The sequence below is a fragment of the Dermochelys coriacea genome, chromosome 8 (genome assembly GCF_009764565.3).
Source record: "Dermochelys coriacea isolate rDerCor1 chromosome 8, rDerCor1.pri.v4, whole genome shotgun sequence".
Taxonomy (NCBI): Eukaryota; Metazoa; Chordata; order Testudines; family Dermochelyidae; genus Dermochelys; species Dermochelys coriacea.
In genome coordinates, this window is record NC_050075.1 from 41053593 (window position 1) to 41064241 (window position 10649).

Genomic DNA, 10649 nt, shown 5'->3' on the forward strand with positions numbered 1-10649 from the left:
ACTAATGAGCTGATCCTCACAACACCCTGTGAAATGGGGATATGGAGGCACAGAGCTTCTAAAGTGTCACAAAGGGAATCTGTGGAAAGGCCAGGAAATGAACTCAGAACTTCTGTATCCTAACAGCAAGGCTGCCCTTCCACTTTGCTGAGCCAATTCATTGATAGCAGAGCAAGCTGAGCTCCATCCTGCTTGGAGCCCCTTCCAACCCTGATATTCTATGACCCAAAAAAGAATTAGCTGATTGCAGAATCTCTGGGCTTCAGCACCTCAACATCACTCCAGATTTGGGCTTTTATTACTGAGGTTGATGTGTGCGGCAGAATAAATAGAAAAGGAGTACTTGTGGCACCTTAGAGACTAACAAATTTATTTGAGCATAAGTTTTCATGAGCTACAGCTCACTTCATCGGATTCTTGCAGTGGAAAATACAGCGGAGAGATTTATATACACAGAGAATATGAAACAATGGATGTTACCATACACACTGTAGCAAGAGTGATCAGGTAAGGTGAGCTATTACCAGCAGGAGAGTGGGGGCGGGGGGGGGGGAATCTTTTGTAGTGATATTCAAGGAGTCTGGTTCTGAAGTTTTGTTGTTGAAGAATTGCCACTTTTAGGTCTGTAATCGAGCGACCAAAGAGATTGAAGTGTTCTCTGACGAGAGACTGCTGAATTGAAATTAATTTGCAAACTGGATACAATTAACTTAGGCTTGGGAGTGGATGTGTCATTATACAAAGTAGAACTATTTCCCCATGTTTATTCCCCTCCTGCCCCCCCCCCCCCCGCGCTGTTCCTCAGACGTTCTTGTCAACTGCTGGAAATGGCCCACCTTGATTATCACTACAAAAGGTTCCCCCCCACACACTCTCCTGCTAGTCTGACCTTCTGCACATCGCAGGCCATAGAACCTCACACATTCCTGAAATAGACCCTAACCTCTGGCTGTGTTACTGAAGTCCTCAAATCATGGCTTAAAGACTTCAAGTTATAGAGAATCCACTGTTTACATTATTTTAAACCTGCCCCACTCTGCAGAGGAAGGCAAAAAAAACCCAGGTCTCTATCCGATCTGGGGGAAAATGCCTTCCTAAACCCCAAATATGGTGATCAGTTAGACCCTGAGCATGTGGGTAAGACCCACCAACCAGATAGAAGGGAAAAAATCCTCTGTAGTAACCAGGGGTCCAATTTCATTCTAACCCTTCTCCATTGCTTGTAGGAGAAGTGTGGGGTCCAGCACACCTGGGTCTGTATAAATACACCTATATCACCCTCGGTCCAACGGGCTGGTGAAGAGGTTCAATGGGACTCTAAAGATGATGCTGAAAACCTTTATGAACCAGCATCACAGGACTGGAACAAGTATTTACCCCACCTGCTGTTCACTTACAGGGAAGTGCCCCAGGAATCTACAGGGTTCTCCCCTTTTGAGTTGCTGTATGGAAGAAGAGTCGGGGACCCCTGGACCTGATGAGAGATGAATGGGAGGGGAAGGCCATCAGCAATGGAGAATCAGTGGTGGAGTATGTACTGACTTTCTGGGAAAAGGTTACTGAGCTCATGGGCTTGGCCAGGGAGAATCTAGCCAGGGTCCAAAGGAGGGAGAAGGTCTGATATGACCATACGGCATGTGCCCACTCCTATGCCACCAGGGACCAGGTGATGGTTCTCATTCCTCTGAGGAAAAACAAAGTATGAGCTGCCTGGGATGGACCCTTTAAGGTCATCAAGCAGCTGAATGAGATGAACTATGTGGTGGAACTGTCCAACTGGGTGCACATCCACCGAGTGTATCATGTCAACATGATGAAGCCATACTTTGACAAGGAGAATTTGGTACTGGTTGTGTGTAGCCAGTGGGAGGAGCGGGGAGATGTTCCCTTGGTGGATCTATTCTCTGAGACAGGAGTCAGCCCTTCACTGGAATCAATTCCCCTCTCTTCCCAACATACTCCTGCCCAGCAGGCAGAAATCAGAAAGGTGCTGCATTCCTACCAGCAGCTGTTCTCCAACTGGCCTGGGCTCACTAACCTGGCTGAGACTTGGGTGGAGACAGAAATCCTCCCTCCTGTCAGGTGTTCCCCATTCAGAGTCATGAGGAAAAGAGAGAGAGGTCAAGGGCATGCTGGCTTTAGGGGTGATCCAGCCATCCTCCAGCCCTTGGGCCTCTCTGTGGTGTTGGTGTGACGTTGCACTCTATATGTTTATGGAAATATACTTATGAGTGTAAATATGACATAACTAGAATATGCTTTATGCTAGATATGCCATGCAAAGATATCTTTGCAAAGGTTATGAACTACTGAATACATGCATACAAATAGGATGAATATATAATTTTTATATCTGAAGTTATGAGTGTTGGCTCTATGCTTGTATTTGAAGTGTTTGCTGTAGGAAACACATAAGGGAGTTTTGGCCAACATATTGTGAAGGGACAATTCAAGTAATTGGGAGTATTTAACTAACAATGGACTTTGGGAGATGCCAATCCACATCTGAGCTTTCCTGAGAACGTTCAAACTAACATGTAAACAATGGTGTTGGACTGCAAAAAGCTGAATCATTCATGGACATATGACTTTCCCAGGTGGCTACAGACTCCATCTTGTTGCTGTGATTTTTCACAGAAATACAAAGGGGTTTCCACCCATAAGAGAGAGAGAATATAAAAGGCCTGGAAGCCTCTCCATTTTGTCTTCAGCTGGCTCAAGAGATGGCCTTATGTATTTTGATTTATTTTACTTAGTAACTTACTTTCTTCTGTCTGTTATTACTTGAAACCACTTAAATCCTACTTTTTATTCTTAATAAAATCACTTTCTTGTTTATTATTGAACCCAGAATAAAGGATTAATACCTGGGGAAGCAAACAGCTGTGCATATCTCTCTATCAGTGTTACAGAGGGAGGACAATTTACGAGTTTACCCTGGATAAGCTTTATACAGAGTAAACCAGATTTATTTGCAGTTTGGATCTCATTGGGAGCTGGGTGCTGGAGACAGGAGTACCTGCTGAGTGGTTTTCAGTTAAAGCCTGAAGCTTTGGGGACATGGTTCAGACCCTGGGTCTGTATTGCAGCAGGCTTGCATGTCTGGCTCAACAGGACAGGGTTCTGGAGTCCCAAGCTGACAGGGAAAACGGGCTTAGAGATAGTTTCAGCACATCAAGTGACAGTCCCAAGGGGGTCTCTGTGGCCAAACCCATCACAGTGACTTAGTCGAGCAGGATCTGTGCAAAGCTGACTGATTTGAGACACTAGTAGTAATTTTAAGTGAGTTTTAAGTATGGTGGCCAGCAAACAGATAAAGTGGTTGCTGGTTTGTTGTTTTCTGTTTATTTCTGGTGAAGGAAATAAGCACTAGAAAACAGGAAACTGACTACCAGTGAGGCAGCTACAAAACTAGAGCTGGCCAGACTAGAAGCAGAAGAAAAGGCAAAGGACCATGAGTTCCAAATGAGGCTCAAAGAAGCAGAGGCAGCCAGGGAAACAGCACCTCACGAAAGAGCCATGGAGTTAAAAGACAGAAATACAGGCTCAGATGGAGACCCAGAAACATGAACTGGCTGTAATGGAGACAAAACCCTTCAGCAGCTGGCTCCACTTCCCCAAAAATCCACAAATGGGAATGATTATGCCTGCAGTACGATGAATCCAGTGATATTGTTGAATATTTCATCACCTTTGAGACATAGGCGCTGACTCCATGGGTGCGCCGGGGCTGGAGCACCCATGGGGAAAAAAAATATGGGGTGGTCAGCACCCACTGGAATGACCAGCTATTGGCAGCCAGGGATCAAGTGTTTTGCAGGTGCCTCGGCAGATGAGCTATTTCCTATGGGTAGTCTGCATGCAAGTGTAATCAGCTGTTTGGCAGGCAGACTCAGATCAACTGTTTCCTGCCTCCCTGCTCCAGCAGGGGGTGAGTGAGTCTCACCAAAACAAAAAAAAAGCCTTAGGGTTAGGCATGGGCAGGAGTGCTGGGCTATTAGCAGCAGCACAGCCATCCCCTGCTCACCTAGAGCTGCCCCACACCTCTTGGGCTGATGGTCATGTCGTACATATGTATGGTTGCTCCCTGCCAGCCAGGCTCAACTCCGGCCACAGCAGGCATCAGGTGACCCAAGGGAGCCCAGCTAGGCTAGGTCTGGGTGCAGTGGTTGATTAGGGGAAGGAGAAGCCCTGGACCCCAGTGTGAGCCTTGCTGTGGGGGAGGGGGGAGGAGAAGTCCTAGATCCCAGCAGGAACCACAGTGGTAGGGGGAGAGGAGCCATGCTGGGAGGGGGGAGGAGAAGCCCTGGACCCTGGCAGAAGATGTGGGGCTGAAGTCCCCTGCTCGGGAGCCCCAGCCACCCTAGTGGCAGAAGCTGGAGGGCTGAAGGCCCGACTCCACGCTGTGCGGAGCTGGCCTGAGCCCCTCTCTCTCCTGTCCCCCCAGCGTGGACCTGGCTTTCACTCTCAGGCTGTGGAGAAATTCATCCCAAATCTACCCACATTGGTATCTCCATTTTCCCCATCATCACACAGCCATGAATGGATTTAGCCTAGGAGGCAGGGTCAGTACTGGCCCCATTTGGCTTGTGGGATCTAGGGCACACAGAGGTGAAGTGACTTTCCTAAGACTAAGCAGGGAGTCTGGCAGATCAGAGAATCAAACCCAGAACACCTGAGCCTGAGGCCTGTGCCTAACCACTAGGCAACCTTCCCACCCAAGGAGGGGGAACCTCCTCTGCCACTTTGTGTGTGTGTGTGTGTGGGAGCAGCTACTAGACAGAGCTGCCAGGAGGTGGGGAGAAGAGAGAGATGGGAAAAGGGACATGGGTGGGAAGCAAGAAGGGGGAAACATCAGGAAGGGGAGCAAGGACTTAGAGAAGAAACAAGAGAAAGGGAAAGGGGCAGGGAGAGCGACAGAGAGAGGAGAAAGAGGAAAGGAGAGGGGAAAGACACTCCACTGCTTTTCCCTCCCATCCACCTTCTTCTCACAGCCATCAGGGGCCCTCAGCTCCAAAACAGGCCCTAAGCAGGTGTGAAGCCCAGAGTGAATGTAATGTCTTTACACTGGGATTTTAGTGAAGACAGCTTGTAGAGGAGTATAATGATTTTAATATACTGTAATTCATGATGATATATTTTATTACTATTTTAATAATTATTACATTGTTAAGATGTCAATGATAGACATTCAGTAACAGAATATGAAAGAAGTTTATAAATATGCTGAAAATTGCCAGTTTTGGGGGGAGGCTGAGCCCCCCAAACACACACACCTCGCCTTCAATGCAGGAGGGGACAGAAAGCAGTGATCCATGGGCAGGAGATGCTCAGGGGAGAGGACCTAAGGGGAGGGGACAGAAAGAAGTGGAGTGGGGCAGAGTGAGGGCAGGGTCTTGGGGTAGGGGGCGGAGATGGGATAGTTTTAAGAGGGGATCTGGATTAAGTAATGTAGCCTATGTAAATGAAATGAGGGATTTGTTAGACAAGTGGGTGAGGGGAAAAGGCATTACAAGCTTTTGTCATAAATATAAAGGGAGGGGTAACAACCTTTATGTACGCAGTAAAATAAAATCTCTCCTGGCCAGAGGTACAGAATCCCTTTACCTGTAAGGGGTTAAGAAACTCAAATAACCTGGTTGGCACCTGACCAAAAGGACCAATAAGGAAAGAAAATACTTTTCAAATCTGGGGGGGGGGGAGGGGGGGAATCGGTTTTGTTTGATCCTCTTTGTTTGTTGCCTCTTTGGGTAGAGAGAGAGACCAAGCCGGTAGACCAACTTCTGAAAAGATACCTGAAATGATATATAGATAAAGTTACAGCAATTGTAAGTTAAGGCAGGAAATATATTAGATTATCTTTTGTTTTGGCTTGTAAATTTTCCCTATGCTAAGAGGTAATTTCATTCCTGTTTTGTAACTGGAAAGCAAAGTAAGAGGGGAATCCTCTGTGTTTTAAATCTTTTTATTTACCCTGTAAAGTTACCTTCCATCCTGATTTTACAGGTGTGATTCTTTTACTTTTTTAAAAATAAAATTCTTCTTTTAAGAATCTATTTGATTTTCAGTGTCCTAAAAACCCAGGGATTTGGTCTGTGCTCACTTTGTAACCAATTGGTTAGTATATTATTCTCAAGTCTCCCCAGGAAAGGGGGTGAAGAGGCTTGGGGGAATATTTTGGAGAAACAGGGACTCCAAGTGGCCCTTTTTCCTGGATTTTTGTTGAAATCACTTGGTGGTGGTAGCAATACCATCCAAGGACAAGGAAAGGATTTGTGCCTGGGGAAGTTTTAAACTAAGATGGTAGAAATAAGCTTAGGGGGTCTTTCATGCATGTCCCCACATCTTTACCCAGAGTTCAGAGTGGGGAGGGAACCCTGACAGCTTTGAAGAAATGTGTAATTTAATTATTCAGGAACAGTTCCTGAATATGTGCAGTGATGATGTAAAACAGTATTTGTGGGACAAAAAGGTGGGTGCAGTGAGTGAATTAGCTGAGTTTGCAGACTCTAATGAGCAGTCACAAGCTACAATTAAACATAAACCACTGGCCGAGGGGTACAGGATTGGTGGAAAACAGAATTACCATTTTACCCCTGGGATAAAAAATGTTCACCTCCCCATTCCCCTATTACTTGTCCCACGTCTCCTGTACAAGCAGAGGAGCCCAGAAGGTGCTATCATTGTAAATCCACTTAGCACTTGAGGAATAAATGTCCTTGGCTGAGTGGGAACAGGCATCAGGTAACACATGAAGCTGCTGTTTTTCAGAGCACAGGGATACCCCAGGTTACTGCTGTGATGGGCTGGATCACAGAAAACCCCTTGGGGCTGCCAACCAATGTGCTGAGACTACCTCTGAGCCCATTTTCCCTGGCAGCTTGGGACTTCAGAACCCTGCCTGGTTGTGCCAGAAATGCTAGCCTGCTACAAACACAGACCCAGGTCTAAACTACGTCCCACAAACTGAAGGCTTAACTGAAAACAGCTTAAGAAGTGATCCTGTCTCCAACACCCAGCTACCCAACTCCCAATAGGGTCCAAACCCCAAATAAATCCGTTTTACCCTGTATAAAGCTTATACAGGGTAAACTCATAAATTGTTTGCCCTCTATAACACTGATAGAGATATGCACAGCTATTTGCCCCTCAGGTATTAATACATACACTGGGTTAATTAAGTAAAAAGTGATTTTATTAAATACAGAAAGTAGGATTTAAGTGGTTCCAAGTAATAACAGATAGAACAAAGTAAATCATCAAACAAAATAAAATAAAACACGCAAGTCTAAATCTAATACAGTAAGAAAGTGATTAGAGATTAAATCTCACCCTCAGAGGTGTTCCAGTAAGCTTCTTTTACAGACTAGACTTCTTCTAGTCTGGGTCCAGTAATCACTCACACCCCTGTAGTTATTGTCCTTTGTTCCAGTTTCTTTCAGGAATCTCTTGGTGGTGGAGAGGCTACCTCTTGAGCCAGCTGAAGACCAAATGGAGGGGTCTCCTAGGGGCTTGAAAAGACTCTCTCTTGTGGGTGGAGACCCCGTTCTCTCTCCTATCCAGAATCCAGTTCCAAGATGGAGTTTTGGAGTCACATGGGCAAGTCACATGTCCATGCATGACTGAGTTTCTTACCAACTAGGCCACATTCCCAGGAAAGCACAGATGTGGATTGGCATCTCCAAGTTCATTGTTGGCTGAAGTGTTTCTTGATTGGGCATGTACTTTTCTCAGGAAGCTGACCAACTGCTTCACTGAGGCTGCTTAAACTTAAACAAGTACATAGCCAATATTCATAACTTCAAATACAAAAATGATTCATGCATACAAATATGATGAATATATCCAGTAGATCATAACCTTTGCAGAGATATGTTATGTCAAGGTTCCTTCCCAACTCTGAATTCTAGGGTACAGATGTGGAGACCTGCATGAAAAACCCCCTAAGCCTATTTTTACCAGCTAGGTTAAAACTTTCCCAAGGTACAAACTATTTTACCTTTTGTCCCTGGACTTTTTTGCTGCCACCACCAAGCATCTAACAAATATAACAGGGAAAGAGCCCACTTGGAAACGTCTTTCCCTCCAAAATCCCCCAAGCCTTACACCCCCTTTCCTGAGGAAGGCTTGATAAAAATCCTAACCAATTTACATAGGTGAACACTGAGCCAAACCCTTGGATCTTAAGAACAATGAAAAATTAATCAGGTTCTTAAAAGAAGATTTTTAATAAAAGAAAAAGTAAAAGAATCACCTCTGTAAAATCAGGATGGTAAATACCTTACAGGGTAATCAGATTCAAAACAGAGAATCCGTCTAGGCTAAACCTTAAGTTACAAAAAGACACAAAAACAGGAATATACATTCCATTCAGCACAACTTATTTTATCAGCCATTTAAACAAAACAGAATCTAACACACATCTAACTAGATTGCTTACTGACTTTTTACAGGAGTTCTGACTGGCATTCCTGCTCTGGTCCTGTCAAAAACAACACACAGACAGAGAGAACCCTTTGTACCTCCCCCCCCCCCTCCAGCTTTGAAAGTATCTTGTCTCCTCATTGGTCATTTTGATCAGGTGCCAGTGAGGTTGTCTTAGCTTCTTAACCCTTTACAGGTGAAAGGGTTTTTCCTCTGGCCAGGAGGGATTTAAAGGTGTTTACCCTTCCCTTTATATTTATGACATGTTACATGGCATATCTAGCATAAAACATATTCCAGTTATGTCATATTTACTTTCATAAGCATATTTTCATAAAGCATTATGGGGTGCAATGTCACAACTGCCTCTTTTCACACAGGATTTGTAAAGGTTGCTTCTACACAACCAAGCAGTGAGTACATGCATGCCGTAAAACTTAATGGCAAAGTGCTCCAAGATTTAGGGGACACAGGTGCAGACATTTCTGTGGTCAAGAGAGACCTGATCCAGAGGGATTTGTTACCAGGAAAAATGGCAGAATTAGAATTGGTGGGAAGTTACAAAGTCCTTGCACCTTTAGCTAAGGTACACATGGAAACTGGTGATTTGCAGGCTAAACTAACTGTTGCAGCAGTGGCACACAATTTTGCACTGGGGAATGATTTATTTGATGTGTCAGAATCTGTCCCAGGGTTTGTTAGCAGCAAGGAGGAATCTTGTGCTGAAAGCCCCAGGAGGGAGGCTGAAGTTACATGTGCTGCTGGGGGAATAGGAAAGTGTCTCTAATTCCCCTGTAGCAGTGCAGAATGAAGCTTTGGATGCAGGGGTGTTTGAAACCAGTTCCTGCAGCCCTGGGGCTCAAGGCAGGTCTCTGTGGGAAGTATAACATGGTGAGCACTCACTACCATGGCACCTCCTGCTGGTCAGTCCGGGAATTAGCTCTTTCCAGCCTCGGAGTGTCTTCTGCTGGCCGGTGTCTCCCTGCTTCCTCACAATCTCCACTACTGTACTTCAGGCCCCGCATCCCTCCCGGCCCACAGTGCCCCTTCTCTTATGTACTACCCACAGCAGTACTCCAACACTCACGGTCCTCCCCTCCCCAGGGTACCCCAATCCCCTAAGCCCACCTCACCTCAGTGACCCACTGCGAGTCTTCATCTAGCCCCCTTCCCTCAGGGACAAACTGAAGTAGCCACTCATCATTGGCAAGGGGGTTGGACCTGCTGCCTCTTCCTCCTGGCTGCTTCCCCACAGCCCTAGTATCTCCTCCGGCCCTTAAAGCAAGGCCTCTGCCCTGGGGGTTTGCCAGGCTGAAGCTTCCCCAGCTCCTCCTGCGCTGTGCTCTTTTCTCCTTCAGGAAGCCAGGTACAACTCTCTTCAAAGCTGGAGAGAGACTGACTGCTTTCTGGCCCTGCAGCTCTTTTATAGGGCCCAGCTTGGCCGCCTCCCAGCCTTCTCTTATTCTCTCCTAGCCCTCTCCAAGGGCTGGCTTTTAACTCCTTCTAAACCAGAGTGGTGTGACTGCCCCACTGCACTGAGCTTTTCTGGGAACATTCAAACTAACATGTAAACAATGGCATTGGATTGCAAAAGGCTGAATCAGTCATGGACATATGACTTTCCCAGGGGGCTACAAACTCCATCTTGTTGCTATGATTTTGAAAAGAAGTACAAAAGGGTTTCTGCCCACAAGAGAGAATATAAAAGGTCTGGAAGCATCTCCATTTTGTCTTCAGCTGGCTCAAGACATGGCCTTTCCACCCCAAAGAGATACCTGAAAGAAACTGGAACAAAGGACTGTAATTATGGGGGTCTGAGTGATTGCTGGACCCAGGCCATAAACTACAATGTTGGTCTGAAAAGGATTGTGCCTGAGATAACATCTAGGGTGAGAAGTTAGTATTTGTAACTAGATCCTTAGTGTATTAAGACAGGTTTCAGAATAGCAGCCGTGTTAGTCTGTATTTGCAAAAAGAAAAGGAGTACTTGTGGCACCTTAGAGACTAACAAATTTATTAGAGCATAAGCTTTCGTGAGCTACAGCTCACTTCAAAATGCATCCGATGAAGTGAGCTGTAGCTCACGAAAGCTTATGCTCTAATAAATTTGTTAGTCTCTAAGGTGCCACAAGTACTCCTTTTCTTTTAGTGTATTAAGTTAGCCTTATGTATTTTGATTTATTTTACTTAGTAACTAAGTTAGTTCTGTCTGTTACTACTTGAAA